The sequence below is a fragment of the Larus michahellis genome, chromosome 5 (genome assembly GCF_964199755.1).
Source record: "Larus michahellis chromosome 5, bLarMic1.1, whole genome shotgun sequence".
NCBI lineage: Eukaryota > Metazoa > Chordata > Aves > Charadriiformes > Laridae > Larus > Larus michahellis.
The window spans coordinates 24710308-24723450 of record NC_133900.1 but is presented as its reverse complement, the minus strand read 5'-3'; positions in this window follow the sequence as shown (position 1 = coordinate 24723450).

The following is a 13143-nucleotide window of genomic DNA, read 5'->3' as shown; positions in this document are numbered from 1 at the left end:
GGGGAGACAAGAGTTATAGTCATATATGTTTAGTATGATCTTGATAATCTTCATTATCATATACAGGGGTGTCAACTTTAATATGTGTTTCACTGATAATGAGGCAAAGGTCATCCATTGGGCATGGTAGCCTTCTGAAGAGACAAAGAACTACACAGATTCTTGTTATCTCGATTTTACTGCCTTTGCCACAAAAAGCAGGGCTCTGTAAGCTCCCTCCTTGTCTTCATCCAGGATAGCTAGAGTTTTCTTTCCCATGAATCACACAAGAGATAAGCAGGTGTTAGCCTTATCAGTTCTTTGAGCAGAAGACCTGGTACTTTCAAGTGTTTGAGATATTCCTCAGGCTCTCACCATTTGTTTCTTGCTTCCCTCAGGCTGCTTCTCTCAATCTTTGTTTACAAGTCTTTTACAGAGAAGTGAACAGAGGCAGACATAAAAAACCCTGGGTCAATACATGTAAACAACTAAAACACCCTACAACACCATGTAACACAGTGATTATAGTTTGAAACTTTCCTCAAAACTCCTGCTGAGACAAAGGCAAACTCCTGAGCTCTGAAGAAGTACAGATTATATTTATTTGTTGCCTTAATATTTTTCACACTCCTCTGCCCTTGCTGGTTTTACCAGTGAATGGCTGTGAAAAAACACTACTGAAAAGAAACCACAAAAGTCTGTTCGTGCCATATGTCCAGCTAGTCCAAAACAAGATATGCTGGAAATCTCTCAAGAAAACATGGTGCCACAACATTTCCAGCTCAGCTTACAGAACAAGAAATCTCACATTTCTTCTGCTTCAATATCCATGGGAAGTCAGTGTGTAAGAAAAAGGCAGCTTTGCAAGAGAAACAGTGCAGTGGGTGAGGGCACGGCTGTGGTCCAAACAGTAATGGAGTCTGACAACATTCTATCAAACAAAGCTTCACTGAAGCAGTAGGAAAGATGAGCCCATATGACTCACCCAATCACCAGTAGCAAACATAGGATCATAAGTGATGCCATGGCTCCGGTGGTCTGCCAGGAACATGTGGTGTCCAAGTCGTCTATCAGCAACAGCCACTCATGCAAATGCCTTTTGAATGTGGGTAAGAGTCATGCCACCCTTTGGCTCTTCCAGTGGTAGTGTGATTTGAGAGAATCATACCTTACATGATTCAGTATCATCCTGCCTACACTGCTGTACTGGGTTTACATGGCAAGGTTTTGGTAGTGGGGAGGCTGCAGGCACAGCTTCTGTTGAGAAGATGTCAGAAGCTGCCCCCATGGTGGACAGGGTCTGCTCCAAGACAGACCCACTGGTGGCCTCTGCCAGATGAACTGACCTTGTCTACCACACACCATAGCAAAAGAGCCCTGAGCTTAATTTTTCATGTTTTGATGGAACAGAAATCACCATAATAAACACTCACTTTGAGCAGGACACAGCCTGGTAGATGCATTAGACAGCTATTTGCAAAGTCTAATCCAAAGAGGAGGAGTGAAACAGAAGAGTGATTTGAGCTCTTGCTGCTGCTTTTATTTCATTTCAAGTACCTACTTAACAATGATACCCAAATTGCAACTGTCCTTCAAAACAGAGCAATGTTGCGTTGTCTAGTGAATAGCAACAGAGGAATTTCAGGGAATTAAATAGGTTGTTTCTAGGGGAATTTGTGGTGTTGATCTGCCTCTTTATGCTTGTAAAAACATGGTAGCCGAAGGTAGTCTTCACTTCAGCAAACTGCAACTGTCCAGAGATCAAGTATCTAATCTAAGGCAGGGGAGCATCCTAAAAGAAGCCTCTTAGAATAACTTGCTCTGACCAATGACCCCAAAAGACCCTGAATACAGAATCTGGAAGTTTTGCAGTCCTTTGCTTAACAGTCAGACTGAGACCATCTTCCTCTCAATGAACAGCAACCCTTAGATAGAATCATAGAATATCTCAAATTGGAAGGAATACATAAGGATCATCAAGTCCAACTCCCTGCCCCTTGCAGGACCACCTGAAACTAAATCATATGACTAAGAACATTGTCCAGATGCTCCTTGAACTCTGACAGGGTTGGTGCTATGACCACTTCCTGGGGAGCCTGTTCCAGTAAGCAACCACCATCTCCATGAAGAACCTTTTCCTAATGTCCCATCTGAACTTCCCCTGATGCATCTTCATTCCATTTCCACATGTTCTATCACTGGTCACCAGAGAGAGGAGATCAGTACCTCTCTCTCCACTACCCGCCTTGAGGAAGTTGTGGACTGCAATGAGGTCACCTCTCAGCCTTCTCTGCTCCAAGCTGAACAAGCCAAGTGACATCAGCTACTCCTCATAAGTCTTGCCCTCAAGACCTTTCACCATCTTGGTTGCTTTCCTCTGGACTCACTGTAATGGTTTGATGTCCTTCTTACACTGAAATGCCCAAAACGGCACACAGTACTCGAGGTGGGGCCGCACCAGTGCGGTATACGGTGGACAATCACCTCCCTCGACCAACCAACTATGCACCCCCAGGACACGGTTGGCTCTTTTGGCTGCCAGGTCACACCGTTGACTCATATCCAACTTGCCATCAACCCAAACCCACAGATCTCCTTCCACAGTGCAGCTCTCCAGGCTCTTGTCCCCTGATTTGTACATATAACCAGGATTACCCTGTCCCAGGTGCAGAATACGGCACTTGCTTTTGTTAAATTTCATATGGTTGGTGATTGCCCAGCTCTCTAGTATATCTACATCTCTCTTTAAGGCTCCTCTGCCCTCGAGGGACTCCACAGCTCCTCCTAATTTAGTATTATTGGCAAACTTACTTAACATACATTCTATTCCTGCTTCCAGATCATTTGTAAAAACATTATAAATGACAGGAACATTATCTAATTTGTTGGTGACTATTTTTGCATCAAGAAACAAAGGAATATATACCAACAGAGCAAGCCAGAGATACATATGCATTTTTTGTGTGAACAAATACACGCTTACTACATGTTGTAAGAGATGACTCGTAATTTATCCTAAACAAAGCAGCCTGAAGAGACACTTAATGTCTCAAACACTCACAGTACTAGGCCTTCTGCTTGAGGAACTGATAAGGCCAACACCTGGTTATCTCTTGTGTGATTTATGGGAAAGAAAACTGGCACCTGGACAACAAGTCTTAGAGAAACAGAATAGCCCTGTTTTTTCTCCCGTGAAGGACAAGCTGTTTCTTTGGAAAGACACTATGCCCGATGGTGACCTTTGACTCATTATCCGCAAAATGCATATTGAAGTTCACACCCCTGCATATACTAGTGAAGATTATCAAGATCATGCTAAACATATATGACTATAGTTCTCATCTCCCCACCCAAATTGTGCTACGTGCCCTCCTGGGAGGGCAGGAGATACCTGAGACGAAACTGCCCCTGGGAGTGGACGAACATAAAAGCAGGAAGACTTTCCTGGAAGAAAGGAAGATTTTTGCCTAGAAAGATTTTTTTCCCTGAAGAGACCCTGAAGAGATTTTTCCCTTGGGATACACAGAAGAGAGCTCTTATGGCATCAGCCCCTGTTGGCTGGAACAGCAACGTTGGAACCAGGACCAGTGGTCTCTTCCTCTCTTTCTCTCTCTCTCTCAATCTCTCTTTCAATCTCTCCTTCTCTATCCCATTGGTTTTTTCTTTCCCTTTTCTCCTTTCTCTTCCCTTTCAAAGAAGTAATGCAAGGCATACCGTTACACTTGCTGTAATTCATTGTGTATCTGTTATTAAGTACTGCTTGCCGTAGTTTGTTGTATACCTGTTGCTAATTAATGCAATGCATACCTTACTGCTTGCCATAATTTGTTATATACCTAACCAATTATCGGGGACCTAGTTAAGACCTGGTTACTAACCTAATAGATGTTTGTACACGGACCTTGAGATTTGTCTCACCTTAGTCCGCACCATTGGAGATTAGCAAATCTGAGTCACTTACACCCCCTCTTTTCTGAGTGGGACGTGACATACTTGCACATGAGAAATTTTTCTCCATGTGAAAAACACTGTTTAGGGCCCAATTTGGGGCTGTACAAGAGCAGGTACCAGGAATTAGCTTTGGGTAATAAAGAGGTGCCACCACAGCTCCTGGCTTGCTGCTGAATTCTGGGGGCCCCTCTTTTTATAGCATAATTCCAAACCATATTACTTCGTTAGACCATGAATTAAAAATGCCACAATGCAAATAGTCCAAAGACTGAGTAAGAAGAACAGCTGTTCTCCAGCATGCAACTACAGCTCCTGGAGCAGCGGCCTAGAAGCATCTCTAATATTTAATTGCAAAGGGCTTGCTTTCTCCGGGCGCTGCCCAACATGGTGCATTGAAGTCTAAATTAGTGCTGACATTAAGCAACATTTGTGGAAGCAAGCCTACATGAGGCTTTTGCATTCCTCTGGGGCAGGCGCCTCAAACACTTTGCAGCAGGACTGCATCCCAAGAGACCTGGTTACTGTTTGCTTTAGGTACAGAGTGCTGTTAACCAGTTTGACAACAGCTTTTGAGTTTCCCACGATTACTGACGGAAAGAAGGGACCTGCAAGCTGGAGCTAGCTTGTGCCAAATCCAGACCCAAAATGTCAGGAACAAAGGAGGGCAGGCTGAGATTTATCAGATTGGTTTTGAAAGCCATGCATTTTGCAGATGCTGCCCTAGCTCCGTATTTCTGCACTTGGAGCTCTCATTTTGTTAGATTTACAAATGACTTTGGGATTTCTGAAACCTCTCAAGGCCCCAGCAACCAGGGAAAGATGGCTAATCTGTCAATAGACAGCACCTTAAATCACTCCTGCTGCTAAAGAACATGTGCCACAGAGGTTACAGAGGCTGATAGCTTTCTCTTGTTCTCTGCAGCAGCTAAGCAATAAAAGCATGACATCAGCAAAGTAACCTGGCTGGCTTTTGACGCTCACCCTGTGGTCCAGCACTTAAAATCCACTGGGACTGAGCTGTAGCTGTCAACACAAGGAATACTCTCTGCCCTGCCAAAGTTTTGCTCTTTGCTCTGTTAACACCTACTGCAGCAGTTGTGCAAGGCTGGTTCTGGGTCAGATGCTCTGAGATGCCACGGGAGATGCTCGCCAGCAGCTTTGCAGGATGCTTGTTCTGCAAGTGGAGGTGAAGTTTCCAGGTGAGACATTGCAGAGTCCAAATTAAGCCCACAGGGGCAGCTGTCCTGCTCCACCTTTAAAGGCAATTCCCAGATCCAACAGCCATAGACAAGACGGAAAGACCTCCTGTTCCCTGTCCTTGGAAGTTTTTCAGAAGTTATAGAGTCTCAGGATGTGGTTTGGGAATCGCTGTGAGCAGTGGTCAGCAAGGGGCTCAGCCCAGGAAAGAAGAGGGGCAGGATACATCCACGACTACTTCTCCTAAGGCACTTTGCCATTAGCTGGGGCGTCATGTGACTGATCTTGGAACTTGTAGCGGAATTTTGCCAGCTGGTTCAGTAAAGTCACATTAAATAACTCCAATCAGATATTTGGAGATATTTTGTTAGCAAGTGTCAAAAATCAAAGTACGTCACTATTTCCAAATAGAGAGCTATTAGGACTGTTTGGGAGAGAGAGGCAGGTAGTGGAAGAACACAAATCAAGGCATTTCATTTTTTCTGCACGATTTCAGTGCACAATATATTCAAAAAATACTTTTTTTTGTGCTGGAAATTCCCTCCCTTCCTCATCTCCACTATCAAAAAAGCAATGTCATAAAACACTAAAACATTGTCAAAAGATCTGATTCTTAGGTGCACTCACACCATGGTCATTTTTCTGACGGAGAATCAATCTGATACACATGTACCCTCTTGACTACTTTAAGTTTGGTCTAGAAAGAAAATTTGCACTGTTCTTTTCTATTAAAAAGCAAGAAGAACTAACATCTGTTTCTGGGTTTCCTCTCAAAGACAAGTTGTGTCTCATACATCAAAGGAATATGCTTTGTATATATAAGAAGGAAAGACGTGTTTTGGCACCCAGATTCACTGCTGACATTGTTATTTGGTGGCCGTGTTAAGAAAACTCTCAAACACAGACCATCCTCTGCTAGTAGTTGACAGATGCACTGATTTCCCATCCTAAAGAGACGATGGCCAGAGTCAGGCTGAAAGAGTTTGTGAGGAATTTAGATATTGCTTTCCAGAAGTCATGTCCTAGACAGCGGACCTGGATCCTCCCAGAGATCCAGCGACAAGGACGGGAAGAAGACAATCTGCACAAAGCTGGGTTAGAGCAAGCTGTTTACTCCCATCTTTCCACTCACTTTGAATCTATGGACTACCTATGACAAATTATATTAGAGGAGTGTTATGAGCAATGTAATTTATGTAAATAAAATCCATTTTGCAAATATGTTTTCCTCCGTCGCTGCTTAGAATTTTATTCTTTTATGGTTAAGAAAAGCAGTCTCTTAGTCTCCCACGGAACGACAGGATGGTTATGTTTATGTTCTTAATTCTGCTGCTATACCCCTTTGAAAGAGCAAAAACTCTCCCTTGTAAATTGTATGAAATATTTGCAATTTTGCTTCCTCTTCAAAAAAAAACTTTTCTAAAAAAATTCCTTTGTTTAAATTTTAATTGTTTTCACATCATCATCTTGACTGCACTTGCTCTGAATGATAAAAGGCATGCAGAAAAACCCATGTATGTATTATACATTCATTCCCAACAGGGGATCTGTTCTTTCATCGTATTAATGCTAAACTTAATTATTCAATTAATTCAGACATCTCTCTGAGCTTCATTCCCCAATTCCTCATTTGTAATATCAAGAGTGAAACCATCAATTGATTGGATGCCTTTCTCCGGCAGTTAGTAAAGTAGTGTGTACAGTGTTTAATTGTATTTGTTAAGCATTTCCAAACCAGGAGAATTAGCGATGGGCTGCAGTTATATAGCTGCAGGTTTAAGTTTCTCTACATTCAACCCAATAGTTGAAAGAGAGAATGAAATCGGGGTGGGGGGAGTGGGGAGGGAAACAGTCATACAGAGGGAAATGTAGCCACTCACTGTTGCATGTCTTTCATGAGTTGGACTGTCACTAACATGCATCAGACACTGTCAATAAAGATATGATCATTCATCAGTGCGGCACAAGGTCTAATTTTCATGAATGCAAATGATAACACAAGCCAAGAAACGACAGTCAAAAGACTTTGTTCGTATCACCAGCTGATAACACAGCCAAGTTCCAAAATCTTTGTTCTTTGCTTTCAAGTAAATGTAAAAGCTCTGCACAGGTCTTTACAGAGCAGAGCTCAGTCCCTGAACACTTCCAGGATAAAGAAAAGACAGCACTAAGCCCTGCCAGAGCAAGGCCAATACATTAGAATCAGTGACAGATGAATCATTGATGAAGAGGAAGAAGTTTCCCACTGACTTAGCCTCCTGTCTGCCCTGGAGCTTAGTTTTCAAAGCTTCTCAACTCCAGCAACATGGACCGACATCAGTGGGAGTAACCAGGGCTGTACAGTTCTGAAGTCAGACCCAACATATTGACTTGGCAGACATTTTTCAGCTGAGCTTCAGTGAGCAACGTACAGTGCTGCTCCCCAGATCTCACCCACTAACTGCTAGACATTTCCTGCATGTTGATCAGCATCTATCAAATACAAATAAGTGGTACCTCCGTCACATTCTCAAAAAGGCATGCCTCATGAAAATTTCTTTAATTTCATGTTGTTTACCATGAATAGACTTTAACAGACAGCATTAGTGTTCTGATCCTCTAATGCATTTGCTTCAATAAACAGGCTATGAAAAAAAAAATCTTTAAATGGCTCTAGATCCATTAAGAACGAAATAATATTTCAAAGTTGCCATAATTCTTATAACAGTTACTTGTTATTTGACTTTGTGGTTGTTTTAGTGGCCTATTGTTCTTCATGCAGAACAATTTAATTTCTGTTCTTAAAATCTCTCTGCAATGATTTGGAAAGAGACTCCAAAAGCTCTGTCAGGAGACACATAGTGATTCTACCCTTTGATAAAACACCAATAGGAGATAAATAGTCCAGAGACCAAAATGTGCTGTGTTAAAACAACGTGCTCTACAATTAGCTTATTGTACAAGATGACCTCCCCTGCAAACATCCTATAACATTTTATTTCTCCTCTGCCGTCTTGCAAGAATAAAAATAAATTGAGTGGGAAAATAGTGCGATGTCAGATCCCAGTGAGTTGCAAGTGCTGGCAAACTCTGTCTTTCCTAGTACACCACTGCATTCCCATCTGCAATCAATGCCAAGGATTTTGTGCGTTGGTTGTCTCCAGCAACTACAAGGGGAGCACATATGCATGACACAGAGAAGATGTGAGGGTGCTATAGTAGAACAATACACTGTCTGCAGATTCTCTTATAAAATACTTGCCAGAACACCCATCCTGTGAGCATATATTAGATGCTCATAGTTAATTTTCTTATTCCGAAACAAGCAGTGGATAAAACAAGTGAGTTAGGCAAACCACACCTTACAAATATTCCATAATCAAAGCAAGCAGTTCATGGACAAGCAGCTCAGTTATAAAACGAACCACAGCTAAAACTTTTCTTAATGTCTATAAAAACAGCTAGACAAATGCACACAGGCACAAAGTCTGAAACAGCTATTCAGCTTCACCTGCTGGATCGCCTAAGTTTAGTGTGGTTCAGGAGAAGCTCATTGAAACATTTCACCAGGCCCACAGTCCAGCCAATTCGACAGCCCCACAGCCCTGCATATGGACAGGCTGCAGGTCTGTGTCTCCACATGAGGCTACATAGCTTCCCCCGCAGACAGACTGGCAGTCAGTAAAGTGCCTAAGAGCACTGCGTGAAAGCCCCGCTTTGCTGGCATGCTGAGGTCCCTTAAAATCATGTTGACCCAAATCCTTTGAAGTTCCCTGCCTGGCAGCCTTGCTGTCTAAGCTCTAGGGACTTGTTCAGGACCTAGCACAAAAACATTCAAGAGGTCTAGCTGTCACAGTGTCTCCTACACATCAAATTTCCCCTGTTTCTCAAGGGATAGCATCCTTTCTCATCCCTGTCCCGCTATTGAGTTTTCTCTTTTTTTTCTCTTTTTTTAATCCCATTATTCTTCTTATTCTCAGGTGCCCACTGAGTAATTTGTAGTCCTCCTTCACGTTTACACTCTTCCTCCAGATATGTGGAGATTACAAGTTTCCTCCCCCTTATATTATGTATGAGTTGACTCATACGTAATATATCTAACGCCTTTAACCTTTCTTCAAGGAGGCAAGCCAACCCAGTTACTACTTTTGGGCGATCTCTGAACTTCAGGACATTTGTCCGTGTCTCTCAAGCACTTAGATACTCAAGTGTGAACTCAGTAATCTTGCTGGAGAAAAGTTAGATCATCCCACCTACAATGTAGACACCTGCCACTTACTGCAATTAATCTTCTCATTTGTTAAGATTGGAATCACTGGAACAGCCCATCAAGAAATTACTTGCTGCTACTGAAAATCCCAGACAGTCCAGCACACAAATGATACATTATTTCTATAATACAAACAAAAGATCTTTGGCTACTCAGAGATTTTGGACAAAATAAAGACCAAACTTTTAAAGTAATAAACTTTCTATACACCTGCACACATATGAAACAGAAATAAAAGGAGTACAGGGTGTGCACTGGTGAAAATTAAGACAGGAGTGTTTCCCTCTATCAGCTTCAGGTAGCAGTAATGGTGCAATGAAGGACAGCAAAATCCAGGTGAGATTCCCAGTTAGGTAGCCCAGTGGCCTAACTTTGCTCACTGATACCAGTGAAACTCCCGCCAGTCACAGTGCAAGTGGGTTACACTGGCACATTACAAGACCCCCACTGCCATAAACCACACACACAAGCAGGGCATTCATCAGCCAGGAGGGGATGGGTTGGCCTCTACTGATGCTTGGAGAAAGCTGGTCCTTGATCTTTCTGAGTTGCTGTCTCCTAGCTCTCTTCATTATATTTTTCCTTAGGATTTTATACCTTTTTGCAGCAGTATTTTTCTCTTGAGTCCTTGAGTTGCTAAGTACAAGTGTTTCGACAATTCCATTCCTCTGCGTGCTTGTCTTGCATGTCTTCTCTCACTTAGAGCTCGACAGCAGTTTTCTTCATCCAGCTGAGATGGGCTTTCGTAACTGTGCTTCAGAGGGACAAGGAGGACTGCTAATTACTTGCATGGACAGCAGGCTCAGGAGGCCCTCCTAGCTGGTAAGACAGGAGAGGGGAAAATAAGGACTGTAGGAGAGGGGACCCAGTTTCAGAAGTGGCAACATGGATGGTAAGTCTCTCAAGCCCCTTAAGTGTCCCCTGCACACCCACATGCTGGCTCCACAGCCCTCTGTTTTCTTCCTCCGATCCTCCCAGACCTTTAACAGATCTATTACATGAACTTTATTAGAGTTAGTACCTGATGCATTGGACTAAGACCAGCACTCTCAGTATACATACCTAGAAAATTACAGTCCCTACCCAGAAACCTTACCATTTGTTGAGACAAAGCAAGACATAACTGACGGGCACGAGACTGGGTATGTCAGGAAGGACAGAGGCATGACATAAATCATCTGGTAACAACCCTCTGCTGTTCAGGAACAGGAAACCTATTGCACCCCCTGCCCACCCACCACTGCTCAGTGTAGTTTTTTGACTACTCTGAAACCTGGTCCTTCCTCTGTCAGTACTCTGTGATGTGAATTGGTGGGGAACTGGGCAATCAGACCTGCCAGCTAACACAGCTGTCAGTTCTTCAGCTGGCAAGTGAGTGATCTATCAGCTAGATGGGCTCAGGGAAAAGCCCCATTCTTCAATCAATGAATCAGACAGCATCCAGCCAGGTTTCTGCGCATCCAGAGACAACCCAGGTCTCTAGGTGCCTTGTTCCTCCCCTGCTTTCTCACTTCTCCCTTCCCTTGGTATGTAGTTACCATGGTATCCCTATGGTATCAGTACATCAGCTTTTACACGTTTCAGTCTTTTATAAATGTTTGCTTTTTTACAGAGATCTTCTTCAAAATATTTTTTCTTTCCTGCCTTGCTTTTTTTCCCTTCTGCAGTTTCTCATTCTTGCCTCATTTCCTGTTCTGTGCCAACATCACCTTCCTTCTCTGGGAGACCTCAGTTTCTCTTCCCCACCATGCAACTAAGCCTGAAGGGAAGGACCCAATTGTGCAACTTCTGGATTGAGGAACAAATGAGAAATGTTCTTTGGGGGCAAGCAGGTGGGTGGGCAGGAATCACATTTACCTGGTCTACAGTGTACCCTTTGTCCCATGCTTGATCATTCTTCCCAAAGGGTCAAAAGGGCTGATAACAGAAACTTGACAGCCTTGTTGCTATTTCCTTGGAAATAAAACCCCTGAAATTCTCTGGGGGAAAAAAAGTTTCAATGAGATTTCCTACAAGACTAAAAATGGTTTGGATGCAGCTTGGACTGCAGCGCAGGTCCTCCCCGGTTGCAGACCCAGCCGCTGCACTCTATCGGTGACATTTATTCTCACCGATCCCTGCATGATCAGCAAGATGTCCTTCCTATGTATGCACACACATGTACACATTGCAGATGGAAAACCAAAGCACTGATAGGATGAACAATTCGTTTGTGGTCTTACAGACAGTCCAGGAGCTGAATGCAGCTGCCATAGCTACTTGAACCTGATTTATGCTCACCACACACATAGAGGGTACATTCTGTGTTTTACTGCTATCCTATGGAGGCTCACCTCTCTTTTCTCTCTCAGTAGCAACACCAATTTGACTCAGGGCATCTTTAAGACAGATATAAAGCTCATTGCATGAGACAAACTACACATGTCTTGTCCTCCCTCCCTATTCTATTAAAAAAATTGGTCTGAAGCTAAGACCACGTGCAGCCACAGTGAAGGCTGGCTTAAGTAACCAAACCAGAATGGTTTAAAAAATTCATGACTGTCTGTACTCTCCTTCCTTTCGAATGATATGAAGCACTGCTTAGGATTCACTGCCTTGGTAGTCAGATGCCTGTTTTGCCTCCTTTAGATTAGAAATGGATGTGGCTCAGGCTTTCCTGCCCACCTCAAATGGTGAGAGCCTGCCACGTACTGAGCCACAGCAAAGTGGGGCCACAAAAAATATACTAATGAAGCTTCTATTTCTTCACGCGACACAGACGTGCATTACTCCAGAGCGAGGAGGTAGAGATGTCTATTCAGACACAGTAACAAATCATGATTGACTACGGTTTTCTTCTGATGTTCGTGCTCCTATTGTCTTTCCACTGGAGGCAGTAGGCCACGCTTACCACCAGCTAAACACCCTCTGTTTCAGCAGCAGCTGCTGCTAGTCCTTGCGCTTCCGTCTCCTCCACAACCCAGAAAGTCAACACATTCTCTTGGCATATTTGCAGAATGGTCTTCAAATTTGTTTCCGTATCAGCAGCTCAGAAAGGGAATTAGCTTAATACTTATTCTGAAAGGAATTCAGCAGAATTGCCCCTTAAAGGAAATTCAGCAGAATTTCCACTTAAAACCTAGTGAATTTGATACATTAAATGATATCACTTTGGTTGTCAGCGGACTTGAAAACAGATACTTATACACAGCTCAGGCACCTGATGCAATGCATTTTAATACTACAAACAGGCTGTTTTTTCTTGTGTATTGAATTTAAAGCTTTGCTCTATTTCCTTTTGATTTCTTTTTTTTTAGTCACGTGGACAATCTGCATTTCTTCCTGAAAATGTAGCACATATTAACTAGTTGCCTGATTTACTGTGCTCAGCAGCATTTCTTAAAAGAGGGCAATTCCAGAGGGAAGTACATCTCCCATCACAAGAAAAAGATTCAGGGAGGGCAACATCCCATTCCCATTGGCCTGATACCTAGACAATGGGTTCTATATGTTTGTCCACATGGAGGACAGAGCAAAACTTAATTTACTGGCCGTCTTACCTCTACTCATTTTGAGTCCTGCTCCTCAACTCATACCTTTAGGGAAACGTTAAAGCCAGGATCAAACATATTCAGAATTACAGGCTCCTGCATTATCATTCCAGCTCCCTGATGCATTTTTACAACATTGCTAGAATAATCCTCCAGTGCTGAAGTTTCTCAGTACATGAGTTGTGTTGAGAGATGGGTTCATCATTGTAATGGGATATAAACCCATGCCATTAGCTA